Genomic DNA, 22,194 nt, shown 5'->3' on the forward strand with positions numbered 1-22,194 from the left:
CTATAGAGAGCCAACTCCATCACAGGCACCAGCCTCTCCACCATCAAAGGCATCCTCAAAAGGCAGTGCCTCGAGAAAGCAGATCCATTATTAAAGAACTTCACTGACTGGGATATCCCCTCTTCTCATCAGGGAGGAGGTATAGGACCCACACTCAACGATTCAAGAACAGCTCCTTTCCATCCACCATCGGATTTCTGAACGGCCAATGAACCAATGACCACTACCTCACTATTTTTCTTTTGCACTATTTATTTTATTTTTATTGTAACTCAAAGTGAATTTTTAATGTACTACTTCCACAAACCAGCAACTTTCACAACATGTCAGTGATAACCCAGCTGATTCTGATTTTGACGGCAAGGTCACGAGGAAGCTGCTGAAACACGGGCAATGGGGAATTCCGTGTCTAAATGGGCTTGAGGGGAATTCTCTGGCATTGAGCAGAATGTCCTCTCCTTGTGTGAACTGAGAAGTCTCAGCTATCAGTTGTAACTCAGCAAATAAGATGGATAGTGCACGGTTGTTGGCCTATGAGCTGACAAACTTCTAATTAGATCTTCCCGCAGCCATTACGTGATTGGACAGAACTGAAGCTGGATTTGGATTTCTTGTTAAGCTATCTTTGTGAGTCCTTGAACTAAGTTAATTGGCATCAGTTGTTAAATGTGGTGTTGGACATATCTTTATTCTGAATGCCACAGTCCCCAAGGAGACATTGGATTGTACAGCAGGAGAGGCGGTTCAAAAGAAGTGAGCAGGGCAATTGGGAAATTCTGCCCGCCACTCTCCCGAGGAGACGTTGGATTGTGCATAACTAGGCACTTAGCAAGGGGAAATAAAAAGAAGTTAGATTTAAGTGGCCATTGTGGGAATGGCTATTGTGTGTGTTAGAGTGGGCAACTCTGACTTTAGCTCATACATGCTTCAGCAAGGAGAAATAAAAGCAGAAGGTGTTTTTTTTTTGTTTAAATTTTTCTTTCTTTCTTCTTTATTGCACAGTTAGAGCAGTGGGGATGCCAGGCAGAATAGTGGAATACTATTATTGCGGGATGTGGGAAGGCAGGGAGAACTCCAGTATACCTGATGACTACACCTGCAAGAAGTGAATCCAGCTGCAGCTTCTTTCAGACCGTGTTAAGGAGTTGGAGCTGGAACTGGATGATGTAGTTACACACAAGGTGAAGGACACTGGTCACTGGGTGATCGGGTCAAGAGCGGGAAAGGGGATCGGCAGTCAGTGCAGAGTATCCCTGTGGACAGTTCCATCAACAGCAGGAATACTGCTTTGGATACTGTTGGGGGATAAACAAGCAGAGGAAAGCTGCAGTGGTCAGGTCTCTGGCACTAAGTCTGGCTCTGTGGTTCAGAGCGGAGTGGGGAGAAGAGAAATGCAGGAGCAGCAGTTCTGTGGAGATGATAAAAATACATAGATGGTATGTTTCCTCCCAGGGGCCAGGGTCAGGGATGTTTCGGAGGTACACAGCATTCTGAAGAGGGAGATTGAGCAGCCACAAGTCATGTCACAGTATACGGTATATTAGTACCAACAACATAGGTAAGAAAATGGAGGAGGTCCTGAAGTCAGATTATAGGGAGTCAGGTAGAAAGCTGCAAAGGGGACCCCCAGGGTAGTATTCTCTGGATTGCTGTCTGTTCAATGTGACACTGTGGGGAGGGTTTAAACTAAATTGACATGGGGAAGGGAACTGGAGTGATAGTACAGAGGATGGGGATGTCTGGTGTACTAGTAGATACGGCGTATAGTGAAACCGTGGGGAAGGACGGACAAATGACCGGGCAAGGTTGCAGTCAGGGTAATAAGTTGAAGTGTAACATGTGAGCAAAGTCAAAAAGGGTGAATAAAAGAGAGGGCATATAATATAGCAAAAATTCATGGGATAGAAACATAGAAAAACTACAGCACAATACAGGCCCTTCGGCCCACAAAGCTGTGCCGAACATGTCTTTATCTTAGAAATTACCTAGGGTTACCCATAGCCCTCTATTTTTCTGATCTCCATATACCTGTCCAGGAGTCTCTTAAAAGACCCTGTTGTATCTGCCTCCACCACTATCGCCAGCAGCCCATTCCAAGCACTCACCACTCTCTGTGTAAAAAACTCACCCCTGACATCTCCTCTGTACCTGCTTCCAAGCACCTTAACACTGTGCACTAGCCATTTCAGCCCTGGGAAACAGTCTCTGACTATCCACACAATCAATGCATCTCATCATCTTATACACCTCCATCAGGTCACCTCTCATCCTCCGTCACTCCAAGGAAAAAAGGCCAAGTTCACTCAACCTATTTGTTAGAGGAATGGAAAGCTTTTTAAAGCCAGCAGAAGGCAACTAAAAAGCCATAAGGAGAGAAAAGATGAAAAATGAAGCTGAGCTAGCCAATAATATAAAAGAAGATACCAAAAGTTTTTTCAGATATATAAAGAGTATATATTTATATACTTTATATAGCGAGAGTGGATATTGGACCACTGGAAAATGATGCTGGAGAGTTAGTAATGGGGGACAATGAAATGGCAGATGAACTTAATAAGTATTTTTCGTCAGTCTTCACTGTGGAAGGCACTAGCAGTTTGCCAGAAATTCAAGAGTGTCAGGGGGCAGTAGTGAGAGTATTACTTAGGAGAAGGTGTGCCTGATTAGCTGCCAGTGTCTAGTGGTGTTTTGCAGGTATCAGTGTTGGGACTGTTTCTTTTCATGTTATATATAAATGATCTAGATGAAGGGATTTATGACTTTGTGGCCAGGTTTGCAGACAATACGAATATAGGTGGAATGGTAAGTAGTGTTGAGGAAGCAGGGAGTCTGCAGAAGGACCCAGACAGATTGGGAGAGTGGGAAAAGAAGTGGCAGATGGAATACAGTGTAGGGAAGAATTTGGTCATGCACTTTGGTAGAATTAATAAAGATGTAGACTATCAAAAATTCAAAAATCAGAGGTGCAAAGGGACTTGGGAGTCCTTGTGCAGGATTCCCTAAAGGTTAACTTGCAAGTTGAGTCAGTGGTAATGAAGGCAAATGCAATTTTAGCATTCATTTCAAGAGGAGAAGAATATAAAAGCAAAGCTGTAATGCTGAGATTTTATCAGTCTCTGGTCAGAGTGCATCTGCAGTATTGTGAGCAGTTTTGTGTCCCTTATGGAAGGTAAGATGTGCTGACATTGGAAAGGGTCCAGAGGAGGCTTACAGGAATTATTCTGGGAATGAAAGGGTTAACGTATGAGGAGTGTTTGATGACTCCAAGTTTATACTTAACAGAGTTTAGAAGAATGAGGGGAGATTTCATTGAAGCCTATTGAATATTGAAAGAGCTAGATACAGTGGATTTGGAGAGGACGTTTCTAATAGTGGGGGTAGTCTAGGATAAGAGGGCACAGCTCAAAATAGACTGACATCATTTAGAACAGAAATAAGACAGAACTTCTTTAGCCTGAGTACAATGAAACTGTGGAACTCATTGTCACAGATGACCTTGGAGTCCAAGTCATTGGGTATATTTAAAGTGGACATTGATAGGTTCTTTATTAGTCAAGACATCAAAATGTGGAGAAGGCAAGAGAATGAGGTTCAGAGGAATAATAAGTCAACCATGATGGAATGGCAGAGTAGACTTGATGGGTTGAATGGCCTAATTCTACTACTGTGGTCTTATGGTCTTCAACAGGTGTTAAAATGCCATTTTTTGGCAAAAGATCATAATGCTATTCGTTTCAAGGTAATTACAGAGAAATATTGGTCGGGTCCTCTGGCTGTGATTCTAAATTGGAGAAAGGCCAATTTTGATGGAATCAGAAAGGATTTTGCAGGTGTGGACTGGGACTGGCTGTTTCTGGCAAAGGGATGCCTGGTAAGTTGGAGGCCTTCTATAGTGAAATATTTGCATGTTCTGTTAGAATGAAAGGCAAGGCTAACAGGCATAGGTACCTTGGTTTTCAATGCACGAAGGAACAAAAGGAAGAAATGTAACAGACTACTTAAGAAGGAAATAAGGAGGGCTAAATCAGGGCATGAGGTTGTTCTCGCAGACATGTTGAGGGAGAATGCCAAGGGCTTGTACAAATACATTAAGAGCAAAAGGATACAGTAGCATGCGACATAATTGGTCCATTTGAAGGCTGGCGTGGTTATCTATCCATGGAGCAGAAAGAAATGGGAGAGATCCTAAATAGATTTTTTGCACCTACATTTACTCAGAGATGGACACAGAGTCTATAGAACTGAGGCAAAACAGCAGTGAGGACATGCACCGTACCTGGATTATAGAAAAGGAGGTGCCTGCTGTCTTGAGGCAAATTAAGATGGATAAGTCCCAAGGGCCTGACAAAGGTATCCCCTTGGATCTTGAGGGAGGCCAGAGCACAAACCACAGAGGCATGGGCAGAGGTTTTTAAAATGTCCTTAATGAGAGGTGAGGTGCTCAAGGACTGGGAAACATTAAACTTTCAGTCATGTGTCACCCTGAGTGCTTGATACTTGTTTCAAAAAAGCAGACTGCTGAAGCCAACTGGCATCAATGGAGGCAAAAGGATGGTCCACATTTTGGATTAAGCCCATGAATCAGGACAGAGGAAGGAGAGGGGAGGTAGCCAGTGCAAAGAGGTGAGAGGGAGTGTCAGACAGAGGTTGGCGGGTGATTGGTGAGACCAGATGAAGGAGAAAAGATCCTGCAGATGGAATATGGCAGAGAAGATAGGAAAAGTGACTATAATATCGCAAGACATAGCAGCAAATTAGTCCATTTGGCCCATCATCTCTCCATGATAGCTGATTTATTTTAGGTGGCATGGTAGCATAGTGGCCAGCGTGACTCTTTACAGCACCAGTGATTGGGGTTCAATTCCTGCCATTGTCCATAAGGAGTTTGTGCATTCTTTCTGTCTCCACATGGGTTTCCTGCAGGGGATCTGGTTTCCTCACACATACCAAAGACGTATGGGTTAATAAGTTGTGGGGATGCTAAGTTGGTGCCAGAAGCATGGAGACATTTGCAGGCCTCCCTCAGAACATCCTCGGACTGTATTGGTCATTGATGCAAACCACGCATTTCACGTCATGTTTCAATGTTTCAATATATACATGTGACAAATTAAGCTGATCTTTACTTTTATCTCTCAACATCATTCTCTTGACTTCTCCCCATAACCTTTGGCATCTTTACTAATTAAGAACCTCTCAACCTCCACTTCAAATTTGCCTCCACAGCTGTCTGTGGCAATGAATTCCACAGATTCACCACTCTCTGGCTACAGAAATCCTACCTCATCTCTGTTCCAAAGGGACGTCCTTCTATCCTGAGCCTTTGCCTTCTGTCCCAGACTCTCCCACTATTGGATACATCTTCTCCATGTCCAATCTATCTAGACCTTTCATTATTCAGTGGACTTCAGTGAGATTTCCTCTCATTCTTCTAAGCTCCAGCGAGTACAGGCTCAGAGCCATTAAACATTCCTCATACATTAACTCTTTCTTTCCTGGCAACTTTCTTGTGAACATCCTCTGGATTCTCTCCAGCGTCAGCACACTTTTTCTTAAAATAAAGGGTCCAAAACTGCGCCCAGTACTGCAGATGTGGTCGGTGTAATGATTTATAAAGCCTCAGCTTTACATCCTAACTATTACATTCTAGTCCTATGGAAAGTGATGCCAACATTGCATTTGCCTTCCTTACTACCGACTCAACCTGCAAGTTGCCAGAAGAAATGCAGGTGGGTAGGGATGTGAGTGATGGACAGAGCGGACCAGAATGAAAGGTGAAAGAGGGTGATGAGTCTAGTCAAAAAGAGTGAGGAGTTGGAAGGGAAAGGTGAACAGAAGGAGAGGGGCTGGTGGGAGAGGAGAAGGGTCAGGAGGAATGGGTTACTGAAACTGAAGCATTCCATGTTCGTACCCTTGGGCTGGAATCTACATTACCATGGTGCGTTTGGCCTCTCTGTACCAGTGGAGAAGGCCGAGGGTTGGTGTTGCAATAGGAAGTGGAGTTGATATGACGTGCAACTAGAGGCTCAAGATGGCCTTTGATGATGGAGACTAGGAGCTCTGCAAAACAGCAGCCCAGTCTACATTCAGTCTGACCTATGTAGACCAGAGCATATTGGGAGCAGTGAGTGCAGTAGACGAGGTTGGAGGTGGTGCACATGATGCCTGCTTCACCAGAAAGGGCTGTTGGTTAGGTCCCTGGATGGTTGTTTAGGGAGCTGTTACGTCTGCTACAGTTGCTGCAAAGAGGGGTGGATGGGATGAGCCGACCAGGGAGTCATCAAGGGAGTTGGCCCCACGGAAAGCAGAACACGGAGGTGATGGGTGAGTGGAGAAGATGGGACTGTTGGTGGGATGTGGAGGCTGATAGAATGAAAGGTGAGACCAGAGGAACTCTTCCCTCTGTTCTATCTGAGGAGAGAGGCAAGGGGTCAAAATAGATGTGCTGGAAATGACAAAAGTGTGTGCAAGAACTCCACCAGCTATGGCAGAGTGTAGGCTACAGTATCTGAAACCTGAGGACAGATGTAGCAGAGATGGAGAAACCAACAGAATGAAAAGATGGCATCCTTTTAAAGGCCAGGAGGGGAAGAGGCGCAGTCTGGGAGCTGTGGGAGCCAGTAGGTTTATCATAGAAGATAAGTGGATGGTATTTCCCCTGAGACAGAGACTAGAAAAGGAAGAGAATGTCAAAAACAGTCCATGAATTTGAGAGCAGGATCAAGGCTGGTGGCTAAGGTGACAAAACCTATGTGTTCTACACAATTGCTGGAAGTAGTCTGATGTAGTTGTTGTGTAGTCAAGAGAGTATTGTAGGGGGAGATGTGCCAGAGTAGGCTTGGAACAAGGACTGCTCCATTTAGCCAATAAGAAGAGCCGTGCAGCTGAGGGCCAGGTTGATGCCCATTTGAGGAAAATGAGAGGAGTTTAAAGAAAGGTCATGGAGGGTCAAGCCAATTTCTGTCAGGTGGACGAGAGAGTTAGTAGAGGGGAGCACATTGGGTCTTTAGTTCTGAAGAAAGTGGAGGGTCCTGGTGGAGGGGGGTTGAGAGAAAGAAGATAGCAGTACAAGTTTGGATCTCCATCAGGGTTGGAAGCTCAGGGAGAGAGATCTCCTGATATGAGATTGGTAACAATCCAGGAGACAGCAGTCCAATGATCATTGGTGGGGTCATGACCCAATGGTAGGTAAGAGGAGATGCCCGAGAGCAGAGATCAGTGCCATTGATGTCCTACTTCAGAATTTCTGAAGGATAAGATGTTGCAAGGACAAGGCTGAGGACAAAGCCAAGTGCAGGACACAGGCGCGGAGGCAGAGTCGTGAGGCGTTAGCACTGTCGCAAACAGGGAACCGGTATCAAGGAGAGTCTTTACACAGAGACAAGGTTTACGTAGCGTATCTAGGAAATGATGTGGAGCTTAGAACTGACAGTCCTAAGGAATCAGGAAACAAGGTTTACTCACACTAGAGTGAACCAACAAACTGGCAAAGCATGGCTGTGATGCCCAAGTTTTATCCTATGTTCGCTAATGGGAACCAGGTGTGCTGGAATTAGTGGCACTGGGAATTATTGGAAATCAGATGAGGGGATTAAGGCCCAATTAAGGAGGTAATAGCAAGATGGGGAATTGCCAGATGGGACCATGACATAAGATGGACATTTTTGGAAGACAGGCAGCAGATTCCCCATATATAATACTAATTCCTCACCAAATATTACTTGAACCAAATCTCTGATCATTTACCTTGTTGTTCCTGACACTCCCGGGCAGAATGTTGTTTCTCAAGTTTGCTGCATATCAGAAAGCCTGAGGTACTTCCTTGACTCTGATGCACTTCAAGATTTGCTGGGAATGCATGAGATATTCCTGCAAACAAGATCAGCGGAGATTAGTCGCTCATTTCTGTGTTTTTCTATAGATGATAGGGTTAACATATGAGGAGAGTCTGATGACTCTGGGCTTGTACTTGCTGGGGTTTAGAAAAACAAGGGGGGGTCTCATTGAAAGCTATGAAATATTGCAAGGCCTAGATAGAGTGGATGTGGAGAGGATGTTTCCTAAAGTGGGGGAGTTTAAGACTAGAGGGCACAGCCTCAGAATAGTGGGGCATCCCTTTAGAACAGAAATGAGAACGAATTTCTTTAGGCACAGAGTGGTCAATCTGTAGAATTCATTGCCACAGAAGGCTGTGGATGCCAAGCCATTGGGTATATTTAAAGTGGAGATTGATAGGTTCTTAATTAGTAAGCACATCAAATGTTATGGGGAGAAGGCATGAGAATAGGATGAGAAGGATAATAAATAAGCCATGATGGAAGAGGGGAGTAAACTTGAATGAACTAATCCTACTCCCATGTCATATGGTCTTTTAGTCTTATGCCTGCTGTTCTCATTGGCTGCCAAATTTGTGTACATAGCCAACTCTACACTTCAGTCACAACACATTGCATCCGAGGCCTATTGATATATTAATGTGTTAGCTGGTGATGTAAATGTAAAGTTACATCATTGGGAGCATTTTTTCTGAATCTTAACTTCCTTGTAAAATCGGAGTATTTCATTGAAGAATTCTGCCAAACACAGGTTCCTACTGGAAGCATTGTATATGACCATTAAGCTGCATAAAATGATATTGTGAAGGCTGAAAGAAAAAGCTCAACAGAAAGAAAGTCAAACAGGCTATGGAAAGGAGGAATTAATGACAAACACGAGTCATTTGGCTTTCCATTGTTATCCAGCAATCTTGTTATGTCAATACCTTACTTCATCATTGTTAAAGCATTTCCCCACCCAAAAGCTTGGCATTTACTAGGTGCACAAGAAAACAGGGGCAGTAGTAGGCCACTTGGCCCCTCAACCCTGTAACACCCTTTTATAAGATCATTGCTGATCTGTCCCTAGCCTCCTCTCCTCATCTCTGCTGATTTCCCACACTCCTCAACTCAGTGATCTTTTAAGAATGTATCAATTTCTTCTTTAACCACCCATAATGATCCAGTTCCTTCCTATAATGTGGCAACCAGAAATGAATGCCATGTTCAGAATATAGCCTAACCAGAGTTCTATATAGTTGCAACATAACTTCCTGACACTTAAACTCAGTTCCTCGACTAAAAAAGGCAAGCATGCCATATGCATTATTTACCACCCTATCAACCTATGTAGAAATTTTCAGGGAACTATGGACTTAGACCCTAAGGTCCGTCTGTGCATCAGCTCTGACGAAGATCATGCTGTTAACTATCCCTTTACTTTCGACAATGCCACCAATCTTTGTGCCATCTGCAAATTTACTAACTACACCCATCTGTTTTTTCATGAGTAAGTTATGTATATGACAAACATGGAGGTCCCAGTATGGGCCCCTGCAGATCACCTCCAGTCACAGACCTCCAGCCAGAATAAGTCTATTCAATCACTACCATCTGTCTTCTGTGGCCAGGCTAGTTTTGAATGCAAACTACCAAGTTGCTGTGGATCTGATGCAGCTTAATCTTCCAGATGATTCTGCCATGAGGGACCTTGTCGAACATCTTACTAATATCCATGTAGATAGCATCCATTGCTCTACTATTATTGATCTCCTTCATCACCTTCATCAGGTTAGTAAGATACAGAAACAGAAATTCATTCAGGCTGCTCCGTGTACTCAGAGAAAGGAATGTAAAGAGTTGTTAACTTTGCTCTGAATTTACTTCCTGTTACACATCTTTGACTTTGTCTCATTAATTTTCATTTTCCCCATCACTGTCCCATATTGCCTTCCTCTTATTTCAACTTTCCATCAATAAAACCCCCGTCCCCAGACAATGTTAATCTCTGATTCCACTACTGATCAGGGCACTGATCTCAGCCTGGTTCGTCAAGCTCTTCCTCTTCCCCCATTACTGGTACAGTGCCCCACTATTGGAATTATGTCTCCCATAGCAGTCTTAGAGCCACATTTTTCCCTCTGATCTTATTTGCCCTCAGCTAATTTGCACATGGCTCAGAAATAATCAAAATATTATCCTTCTTGTCATCATGCTTTTCAACTTTGTCTCAAGATGCTCATAATTCCACAGCGGAGCCTCTGACCTTGCCCTTTCCTTTATTTTTAGCTCCTCTATGGATCCCCTACCTAACCCCTATGACCACTACTTGACCAGTACTTTTCCTCTCTGACGCTAGCCAATAATCACCCATATGACCCCACTTGGAGTACTGTGCTCAATTCCAGTTGCCTCACTAGAGGAAGGACGTGGAAACCATAGAAAGGGTGCAGAGGAGATTTACAAGGATGTTGTCTGGATTGGGGAGCATGCTTTATGAGAATGGATAGAGTGAACTCAGCCTTTTCTCCTTGGAGCGACAGAGGATGAGAGGTGGCCTGATAGAGGTGTACAAGATAATGAGAGGCATTGATCATGTGGATAGTCAGAGGCTTTTTCCCAGGGCTGAAATGGCTAGCATGAAAGGGCATAGTTTTAAGATGCTTGGAAGTAGGTACAGAGAAGATACCAGGGGTAAGTATTTTACATAGAGAGTGGTGAGTACGTGGAATGGGCTGCCAGTGGCGGCGGTGGAGGTGGAAACGATAGGGTCTTTTAAGGGACTCCTGGGTAGATAAATGGACCTTAGAAAAAAAGAGGACTATTGGTAAGCCTAGGTAGTTCTAAGGTAAGGACATGTTCAGCACAGCTTTGTGGGCCAAAGGGCCTGTATTGTGCTGTAGGTTTTCTATGTTTTCTATAATATAAAAGAAGATACTGAAAGTGTTTTTTTTTAGATATATAAGAAGTAAAAGAGGGATGAGAATGGATATCAAACCACTGGAAAATGATGCAGGAGACAAAGAAATAGCAGATGAACTCAGTAAGTATTTGCATCATCTTTCACTGTTGAAGACACCAGCAATGTTCTAGAAATTCAAGATTGTCAAGGGGTAGAAGTGAGTTTGATGATATTACTATGGAGTAAGTACATGGGAAGCTGAAAGTTCTGAAGGTACAAGGTAGATAAGTCACCTGGACCAGATGGACAACACCCTAGAATTCTGAAAGGCATAGCTGAAGAGACTGTGGAGACCTTAGTAGTGATGTTTCAAGAGTCACTATATTCTGGAATGGTTCCAGAGGACTAGAAAATTGCAAATGTCAGTATGCATCAATGACAGCGATGGCTCCCTTCTATGCATGATCTGATGCAAGAAATGGTGTGACATCAAGGAAAAGCCCCCTCTCCCCTTGAGGAAGAGGCATCATTTCTGGCCACAGCCAACATAAAATCGTTCAAAGCTGTGGGGCTGGACAACAACTAGTCAGATGCTAAAGGATTGTGTGGCCCAGCTAACAAAAGTCTTAACGGACATCTTTAATATCTCTCTGAAATTGTCCACTATACCTATAGGCTTCAATGCAGCCACCATTGTTCTGGTAGCAAGAGAGCAAGGTGACTGGACTTAGTGATTACCCCCTATAGTACTAACCTCAACAAGCATAAAGTGCTTTGAGTGGCTGGTAATGGTTTGTATAAAATCCCACTTTCCATTGGACATTGTACCCTTTCCAGTTCTCCTACCACTAAAACCCAGAGCACTGATGATGCCTTAACCTCAGCCCTCCACCCTGTCCTATCCCATCTAGAAAATGATGCCTCATTCAACAGGTTCTTGTTCATTGACTTCAGCTCGTCATCTAACGTGATCATCCCTCAGAGGCTGGTGAGTGAACTGTCTTCGTTGGAACTCAATACTCCTCTCAGTATTCCCTTCTTGAAGGAAAGACCCCAGTCAGTGCAAGTTGACAGCAGCATCTCAAACTCTATCAAGTGAGTTGTGGTGCCCCCCCCCCACCCCCAGGGCTGTGTGCTCAGCCTGCTGCTGACACACAACTGCACTGCCAGATCCAGCTTAAATCACATCATCAAATCAGTGGTTGGCCTCATCAGCATCAATGATGAATTTGCACCCAGAGAGGAGGTAGAGAGTCTCATCAAACAGAGTGAGAACAACAACTTGAATCTCAAGGTGGACAATACAAAAGAGATGATTGCGGACTTCGGGTCAAACACTCTCCATTACACATCAATGGCTCTGCCGAGAAGAGAGTGAAGAGCACAAAACAAATGATCTAACCTGGACCCACAACACCTCCTCATTGGTCAAGAAGGCACTGCAGCACCTACACTTTCTGAGAAGACTGAGGCATGCAAGGCCCCCCAACCCATTCTAACAACTTTCCACAGGAGCACCATCGAGAGTGTCCTGTCTGGCTGCATCATGGTGTGGTACAGAAGCTGCAAGCCATCGGACTGCAAGACCCTACAGAGGATAGTAAAAACCACCAAGAGGATCATCAGTGACCACCCCCCAGCTCCCATCACACTAGCATCTGCAAGGAGGTGTAGGAGTATCAGGCTTAGGACTGCCAGACTGGGAAAACCTGCTTCCCTCAGGCTGTGAACTAATGAATACCCTGCCACCACCAACATCTCATCACTAGGACAATCAGTTCTTTACTTTTTACTGTTTACTTGTGCTGTGCACCACATGCATTTTGAATGATATTTTATTGACTTATTTATGGTCAAATTTTGTTTTAGGTGCTGTGTGTGATATATGTTTTGTGGGTGCACCCTGGCCTGGAGGAACACTGTTTTGTTTGGTTGTAAACATGTTGAGTCAGATGGCAATAAACTTGAACTTGTACAAATGGCCGAATTCTTCTGCAACGTCGTATTCTATTTATGGAATGGCTGTGTCCTGGTGCTATGGACAGTTTGGACATCCTCCCAAGAGTCTGCAGCCCCATCCAAACAGGGAGCAAGGTTTCTCATTGACAAGGGGAAGTGCAGAGGCATCTCCAAGATCCTTACCTGCCTCTTTTGGAGTCACACCCTCCTGTCTCTGACTACTGATCAAACTTGAGGAGAATGCCCTATGAGATGTGGGCTGCCTCCTCAAACAGGGCCTGGGTCCATTTTCCTCTGAGTTTGAAACTAAGGCTCCAGCTCATTAAAACTCAAATTAAGTTTCTCAAGCAGCCACCTCCTTCTGAAAATGTGGACTCGTGAACTGGAGCGGGGGGTTGGGGGGTCAGTTCCCATACATTACAATTGTAACACATCGACTGTCCAGCCAACACCATTAATGAACTAGATTAAAAAATTTAATCTACTACACTTTGCATATTATGTCAGTTCTGATCACTTCATTAAAGGAAGGATCTGGAGGCTTTAGAGAGGATGCAGAGGAGATTTATCAGGATGCTGCACAGATTAGAGAGCATGTCTTACGAGGAAAGTTTGAGTGAGCTGGGGCTTTTCTCTTTAGACCAAAAGAAGGATGAGAGATGACTTGATAGATGTGTAGAAGATGATAAGAGGCATAGATAAAGTGGACAGCCAGAGACGTTTTCACAGGGTGGAAATTGCTGATACGGGAGCATAATTCTAAGGTGATTTGAGGAAAGTGTAGGGTGAATGTTGGAGGTAGTTTTTTTTTCACAGAGAGAGTGGTAGTTGCGTAGAATATACTGCCGGGGTAGTGTAGAGGCAGACAGATTGGGAAATTTAAGACACTCTTATATAGGCACATGGAAAATAGAAAGGGGAAGGAAGGGTTAGATTGATCATAGAGTAAGTGAAAAAGTCAGCACATGATGGGCCGAAAGGCCTGTACTTTTCTATACTGTTCTATGTACTATTTATTATTCTCCTTGACTACAATAATATTTCTGATTTAAGCCTCTTGGCCAATCATAATAGACTTAGAAGAAAAACTCACCCAATACCTGTGCACTGATCTATTGTAATAAGGCATCCAATGTACTGAGGTAAGACCAGGTTCATTTTCCTAATCAACTGTCACAGAAAATATGGCTTCTCCTTAGCATCAGTGTCACAAGCACACCCTGACATCAACCATTTAATCATGAACCTAGCTCACACTCTAAAACAACTAAAGTTAGGAACAAATTATTTGAAAACAGAAAGAGCACTGTTGCAGGCTGTGAACATTATTGCAGTCATTCAGAGACCAGTCCTTGCTGTGAGTCATTGTACAGTCTCCCTGTTTGACTTCATTGGAGCTATCCCACTGAATTATCGCTTTGAATCTCACTGCTGGCTGACCATTATCCCCTGTATGGTTTCATGGGCACAGTTTCATTTGGACAGGGTGTGCTGATTGCAATGAATGACTGAAGCCCTTTTTAAAGGAGGAAGATTTCCTGCAGATGTGCAATATCTTTCTTCATTTTAAATCCCACTTTTTTTTTAAAAAGTCACTCAAACTGAAAGGTCCTCTCAAAGCTTTGAGAGACACAGCTGCACATTTCTGTTGTTGAGGGTGGTGACAACCAGTTGATCTTCAGATAAGGAAAATATGTCAGGGAAACAAAAGGGTAGCCTCTGATGTCTCTCACATCAGTGGGAGGGAAGAGTTAGACTGATTTTAAGGCAGGTTAAAAGGTTGGCCCAACATTGTGAATTGAAGAGCCTGTACTGTGCTGTACTGTTCTATGTTTTTACATAAAATCATTGTCCTGAGGTTTTTGTCGAGTCACAACAATAATCATTATTTCTATGAATGCATGAGAGAGTTAAAAGGGTGATAATGGTCGGCTGTGTTAGGCTTACCTGGATGAAGCATTGTCTTCACTGCGAGAACGCATTGCTCAATCACTTCTTTGCCTTTGGAGGTATTCTGTAAAAAGCATCTTTCACGGCAGCAGGCAAGGCTCAGTCTTGCTGAGAAACTGTGGGTATGAGTTCAGGAATCATTTGGTTACGGTGCTGAAATGCGATTAACCGTGCACTGGCTTTCCAGTACCACTGCAAGGAGTATTCCCCTCCACACTTCATCATCATCTCCCTAGTATTGTGCTCAGCTGATTATGCCAGCAAATACTTGGCCCTGGATACAGACTAAATAGAACACATCTGGAGGAAAGGTCGTGCTCCCATGAGAAGATTAAAAGTGTTGATTGAAAGTACGCTGCTTACCTTGTGAGCTGCTTTAGCTGGTCAGTGCCTGCATTTTCCCTGCAGCTGATTATTTTCTTTTCGAAATAGTGAGATGTTTTTAATTTTGTATTGTAAATTAGTTGTCAACAGGTAGAATGGTTTACAACCCCTCAGTGCATCTGTCCACCTCTCGCCAGGCTCAGCATACATTCTGCCACTTGGGACGTTTGAGAACAATGTGGGTTTTTTTGCACACTGTTTGTTCCAGCCAAATTCAGACAATTTCACAAACATTATTGATTGCAGATTGCATAGTGCTTCCTGTCATAAATTGATGGCCTGCTACCAGAGGCTTAAGCAATGATTTGTGCATTTATTGGAACAGATAAGAATCTCGTGTGTGTGTGTGTGTGTGTGTGTGTGTGTGTGTGTGTGTGTGTGTGTGTGTGTGTGTGTGTGTGTGTGTGTGTGTGTGTGTGTGTGTGTGTGTGTGTGTGTGTGTGTGTGTGTGTGAGAGAGAGATATTATATGCTTGTATAATGATGTGTATCTGTCAGTGTGAGAGTGAGTGTATGTGTGTGTTTGTATTTGAAACAGAGATTGACAGATCCTTTACTGTTCATATTTAGAGATACAGCATTGGAACAGGCCCTTCAACCCATTGACCCCATGTTGCTTATCTACATCAGGGTGACCAATTTGCCACCTAATCTGTACATCTTTGAAATGTGGGAGGAAACCGGAGCACCTGGAGGAAACCCATACAGACATGGGGAGACGTAAACATTCCTTACAGGCAGCGGCAGAATTGAACCCAGGCCACTGGCACTACACTAACAATATGCTAACCACTTCCACCCCAGTTCAAACCCATGCCTCCGCGGAGATTGGGGGATAATTGCAGCACCTTAGAACACTTACTACATTTGGTTAAGCGGGTGGAGGGTGACAGAGAGAAGGTGGAAGAAGTTAATTATAAAAAGATCAGGTGTGATCAGAAGACTTAATGGGCCAAATGGCCTCATTCTGCTCCTATATGTTATGGTCTTTATGGGACCATCAGTTAGGCTACCATTTGCCTGCGTGTGTCCACTGCTTTCCCCATGTGTCATTGTACAGCTTCAGGGCTGAGTTCAGCACATGGCAGTTCCTACCTTGTTATTCTGACTTCTCCCTTCCTTTGCAGTTCTGATGAAGGGTCTTGGTCAGGAACGGCATCTCTACATCGATGCTGCCTGACCTGCTGACTTTCTCCAGCATTTTGTGTGTGTTGCTCTGGATTTCCAGCGTCTGCAGAATCTCTTGTGTTTGTGTATGTGAGAGAGTACGTATGTGAGGGTGCACACGTGTGCATGTGTGAGAGTGGGTGCTTGCATGAGTTGGCATATGTGTGTATATGAGACTGTGTGCATAGGTGTGAGCGAGTATGTGCACTGGAAAGAGGAGGCTGGGGGTTGCAGTTGTCACAAGTGAGAGCTGCTGAGTAAAGGCCAAGTTTTTTTCCTCACAGAGTGGGAGGTGAAATTCAGAAGGTGAATTGCTGCCTTGGGCTGCTTGTCCACAAGAGATGTGCTAACAGCTGCTTGAAGGCAGACAATTGCCTGCCCATCAAACTCTCCCAGGCCAGGATGAGCTACAGAGCACAACATTACATACTAAATTAAGAAAAACTTCAGGGGCTGTGCTTAACAAAAATAATTACCAACATTTTCAGATCTAATGCCAACAGCCGTAACTATAGTGAGTAAGGTTTAGTTCCCAGACGACAGTGAGATTTACGTCCTTAGGTGTGAAATGCATTACCCTTTTACACCGAGGTCTGTGTGTGGGTTGAGTAAGTGTTATAAGCACACAGTCAGGCATTTTACTCCCTTCAGGTTCCTGGTGAGAGTTCCTATTTAACTGATTATCATCTTGCTTGAACAGATTTAACATTGCTCCTGAATTCTGGTGAATATAGTTTTAATCAGGGGATGCTCTGGCTTTTAGAGAACACGTTTCTGGCATTTCTACCAGTTTCTCAAACCTAAATAAATGAATCATAATGTTTCAGTCAGCAACCATAACTGCCTTACATTGTAATCCAGAATCAGATTTATTATCACTGATATATGTTGTGGAATTTGTTGTTATGAGACAGCAATATAGTGCAAGGCATGCAAGTTATTATAAGGTACAAAATAAATAAATAGTGCAAAAAGGGAATGTTGAGGTAATCTTTGAAAGGTGATGAGTCAATAAAGTGGCATCCATCATTAAGCACCCTCACCACCCAGGACATGCCCCCTCCTCGGTACTACCATCAGGGGGGAGGCAGAGGAGCCTGAAGGCACACAGTCAACGTTTTGGGATAGGAATTGGGAGAACTTGCCATCTCCAACACAATCCCACCACCATGCACATCTTTCCCTCCCCCCCTACTTTCTGTTTTCCGCTCCCGATGTGACCCCTTGTCACTGATCTCCCTCCTGGCACTTATCCTTGCAGCCGGAACAAGTGCTACACCTGCCCCTACACCTCCTCCCTCACTACAATTCAGGGCCGTAAACAGTCCTTCCAGGTGAGGCGACACTTCACCAGTGAGTCTGTTAGGGTCATCTATTGTATCTGGTGCTCCCGATGTGGCCTTCTGTATATCGGAGAGATTCTACGTACTTTGAGAGACCACTTCATCGAGCACCTACACTCCGTCCGCTGAAAAGGCGGGATCCACTTAAGATGGCAGCCATCTTAATTCCACTTCCCATTCCCATTCCAACAGGTCTATCCATGACCTCTTCCACTGTCGGGATGAGGCCACACTCAGGAGGAGGAGGAGCAACACCTTATGTTCCGTCTGACGGCATGAATATCGATTTCTCAAACTTCCTGTAATGCACCCCCCACCCCATCCTTCTCTATTCCCCATCCCCTTCACCCTGTTGTTCTTATTCTTTTCTCTATCGATAACATGATTGTCTTGGGAAATATTTCTAAAGAAGTGATTTGCCATTGCCTTCTTCTGGGCAGTGTCTTTACAAGACGGGTGACCCCAGTCATTATCAATGCTCTTCAGAGATTGTCTGCCTGGCGTCAGATGTCACAACTGCTCATATGACCATCCACCACCTGCTCACATGACCCTGATCACTAGGAGGTCTAAGCAAATGCTAAATCTTGCCCAAAGGTGACCTGCAGGCTAGCAGAAGAAAGGAGAACCTCACACCTCCTTTGTTAGAGGCATATCTCCATCCCACCACCCGCCTTATAAATGTATTTTAATGTATAGTAAATTTATGTATTGCACTATACTTTTGCTGCAAAACAACCAATTTTCTGACATATGGCAGAGATAATAAACCCTGAATAAAGGTTCACAGGTTCAGGGATCTGAAGGTGGAGCGGAAGAAGCTGTTCCTACAATGTTGAGTGAATTGTGACTACATGTGATTGATTTGTAACTTGCAACCTCTGGCTGCTGCTGAGCTGATCAACATTAATTCTGTGGGTGTTCCTGGGAGCTCCAGTCTCTGGCCTAGGCTACGGAATCTTCACAGAAAAATGCCCTTGTGTGGACAGATGGGTGTGAGAAGAAGAGATGGAGGCTAAGTTGATTCTGTCAAGTTTTTCTCTCTATCCTTACTATTACATATGTAAAGCAGTAAGAATGATAAAGATTAGCTCAATTTGTGACATGTACGTTGAAATGTATAGTGAAGTGCATCAGTTGCATCAAATCAAATCAGTGAGGATCATACTGGACAGCTCACAGATCTCACCTTGGTTCCAATACCAATATGAAATGCCAACAACTCATTAACCCTAGCCCCTAAATCTTTGGAATGTGGGAGGAAGCTAGAGGAAACCCACACTCAGGCAGCTCAGTGGGATGAATCCCAGGGCAGCGGGCTGCTCCTCTTCCACAATGTGGGAAGTCGGGGAGGTATCCAGTGTCCCTCAAGATTACACCAGCAAGAAGCATTCCTTGCAGAACACGTTAGATCACCAGAGCTGGATGACCTGTCATAAGACTGGGGGGCTGATTGATTGGAGGAACAGGGAGGCAGTCACACCTACAGGAGGAGGCAGGTTCCTCCTGCATGTCAAGAGAAGGAAAGGGAATAGCCAGACAGTACGGAGTACCCCTATGGCTGTTCCCCTCAATAACAAGTATATTGCTTTGGATACTGTTGGGGATGGTGGGGGGGGGGTGTGACCTACCACAAGAAAGTTGCAGTGACCAGGTCTCTGGCATTTAGTCTGACTTTGTGGCTCAGAAGGGAAGGGGAGAGACAGGCAAAGGTGGTGGTGTTAGGGGATTCAAAACACACCCAGTTGGTATGTTGCTTCCTAGATGTCACTGTCAGGGACATCTCAGACTGGTCCACAGAATTCTAAAAGGGAAGGGTGAGCAGCCAGAAGTCTTGATATATTTTGGTGCCAATGACACATATAAAAATTGGATGAGGTCCTGAAGAGAGAATATAAGTAGCTAGGTAGGAAGCTGAAAGGCAGGAGGTCAATGCTGATAATCTTGGGATTGATACCTGTGCCACACACCAGTGAGGGTAAGAATAGGATGATCTGGCAGATGAATCGGTGGCTAAGAAATTGGTGTAGGGAGCAGGGTTTCAGATTTGTGAATCGTTGGGATCTCCTTGGGGGAAAGTATGACCTGTACAAAAAGAAAAGGTTGCACCTAAACTCAAGAAAGACAAATGTCCTTGTGGGAAGGTTTGCAGGAGCTATTGGAGAGGGTTTATACTAATTTTGCAGGGGAATGGGAATCAGAAAGATAGGTCAGAAGATGGGAATGTTGTTGTAGAGGTAGATGCAGCACATAGCGAGACTGTGAGGATAGGGCTTAAATGCAGTCAGTTGGATGGATGAAATAAGTTTACTTTAACAGACAAAGTACTTGGAGCTGTGACACTGTGACCATTACAGAGGCTTGCCTGTCACAAGGACAAGAATGGCTGCTGGATGTTATAGGATTTAGATGATTCAAAAGGGACAGAATTGGAGGTATATGAAGTGAGGGAGTGGCATTGCTAATCAGCAATAATAATCACAACTGCAGAAAGGAAAGACATCGTGGAGGGGTTGTCTACTGAGTCAGTGTGGGTGAAAGTCAGAAACAGGAAGGGAACAATCTCTCACTTGGGAGTATTCCACAGATGCCTCCAAACCCCCCCCCCCCGCCCCCATTAGCAACAAAAAAATGAGGAGAAGATCAGGATGCAGGTTTTGAAATGGTGCAAAGATAACAGAGTTGTTGTCATGAGTGATTTCAAGTTCCCGAATATTGATGGGCTCCTCCTTAGTGCCAAGGTTTTAGATGAAGCAGCAGTTGTTAGATATGTCAAGGATGGATTCCTGACAATATATGTGGACAGACCGACTGGCAGAGCGGCTGCCTAGCGGAGAGGCCACACTGAATCGAGTACAAGGCAATGATTCAGGGCAAGTGTCCTGGTGGGTGAGCATTTCAGAGACAATGACCACAACCCCCTGATAGTTAGCATAGTCTTGGAGGTTGCTCTCGCAGACAAGGTGAAGGAAAATCCTGAGGGCTTCTAGAGATATATTAAGAGTAAAAGGATAGCAAGTAACAAAAATTGGTCCACATCTACAGTATGCATGGAGCTGAAAGAGATGGAGAAATCTTAAATGGATTTTTTTGCATCTCTGATTACTTGGGAGATGGGGACATAGGTTATAGACTGAGGCAAAACAGCAGTGAGATTATAGACCATCTCTGGGTAACAGAAGATGAGGTGCTTGTTGTCTTGTGACAGATTCAGGTGAATAAGTCCCAAGGTCCAGCAAGGATTCCCTCAGTCCTTGTGGGAATCTGGGGGAGAAATTACAGAAGCCCTAAAAGGGGTATTTACAATGTCCTTGTCCATGGGTGAGGTGCTGGAGGATTGGAGGATAGCTAATATTGTTCCATTGTTTAAGAAAGACTCTAAGAATAAAACAGGAAATTATAGGCTGGTAAGTCTGACATCAATAGTGGGTAAATTACTGGAAAGTATTCTAAGGGATAGGATGTATAAGTATTTGGATTGACAGGACCTAATTAGGGGCAGTCAATATTGCTTTGTGTGTGGTAGGTCATGTCTTACCAATCTTGTAGAGTGTTTCAAAGTGGTTACTAGGAAAGCTGCTGATGGAAAGGCAGTGGATGTTGTCTACATGGATTTTAGCAAAGACTTTGCCAAAGCCTACTGGGAGGCTGGTCCAGAAGGTCAGGTCACTTGCCATTCAGGATGAATGAGTTAACTGGTTTGACATAGGCTTAGCATGGGAAATCACAGAGTGGTAGTAGATGGTTGCCTCTCTGACTGAAGGTCTGTGACTAATGGCGTGCCACAGGGGTTAGTGCTGAGTCCATTGCTGTTTGTCATCCGGATGATAATGTGGTGAACTGGATTAGAAAATTTGTGGCTCACACTAAGATTGGGTCGTAGTGGATAGCAAGGAAGGCTATCAAAACTTGCAGCAGGATGTAGACCAGCTGGAAAAGTGGGCTGAAAAATGGCTGGTGAAACTTAATGCAAATAAGTGTGAGGTGCTGCACTTTGGGAAGACAAACCACAGTAGAACATACACAGTGAATGGTAGGGCACTAGGAGTGTGGTAGAACAAAGGGACATGGAAATACAGATCCATAATCCCTTGGAAGTGGCATCATAGGTAGATAGGGTCGTAACATCTCTTTGATATTAAGTGGAACTATTAAACTATTGAACAGAGCACATTAGCCTTCAACAGCCACATATTCAGTACAGAGTCAGGATGTTATGTTGAAATATACAGTGCCATAAAAAGTGTTCACCCCCTTGGAAGTTTTCATGTTTTGTTGATTCACATTGGATTTAATTTGGCTTTCTTGACACTGATCAACAGAAAAGACTCTTGAATGTCAAAGTGAAAACAATTTTCTACAAAGTACAAATGTAATATAATTATTAAATACAAAAATATTGACTACATAATTACTCACCTTCTTCAAGGCAGTATTTAGTAGATGCACCTTTGGCAGCAATTACAGCCTTGATTCTATGTAGTTAGGTCTCTATCAGCTTTGTACACCTGGACACTGCAATTTTTCCCCATTCTTCTTTATAAAAATTGCTCAAGCTCTGTCAGGTTTCATGGGGATCGTGAGTGAGCAGCTGGGGTAACACTAGAGGCAAGTACATTAGAGCCACATAAGAGACCCTTAGATAGGCACGTGGATGACAGAAAAATGGAGGGTTA

The 22,194-nt window shown here is 44.0% G+C and overlaps 1 protein-coding gene and 1 long non-coding RNA gene across 4 annotated transcripts in view; one reads left to right on the forward strand and one right to left on the reverse strand.

The window, feature by feature from the left end:
* LOC140734642 (A disintegrin and metalloproteinase with thrombospondin motifs 20-like) overlaps positions 1–22,194 on the forward strand; it is a 536,409-nt gene that overhangs the window by 395,452 nt on the left and 118,763 nt on the right. The window lies entirely within an intron of this gene.
* Positions 1–22,194, reverse strand: part of LOC140734643 (uncharacterized) — an 84,368-nt gene that overhangs the window by 45,200 nt on the left and 16,974 nt on the right. For both annotated transcript variants that reach the window (XR_012100581.1, XR_012100582.1), the window contains exons 2-3: positions 14,623–14,741; positions 7,747–7,869 (exon numbers count right to left, since the gene is read on the reverse strand). This is a non-coding gene — a long non-coding RNA (uncharacterized lncRNA). The remainder of the gene's footprint in view (positions 1–7,746; positions 7,870–14,622; positions 14,742–22,194) is intronic.

The sequence above is a fragment of the Hemitrygon akajei genome, chromosome 10 (genome assembly GCF_048418815.1).
Source record: "Hemitrygon akajei chromosome 10, sHemAka1.3, whole genome shotgun sequence".
Classification (NCBI taxonomy): Eukaryota; Metazoa; Chordata; class Chondrichthyes; order Myliobatiformes; family Dasyatidae; genus Hemitrygon; species Hemitrygon akajei.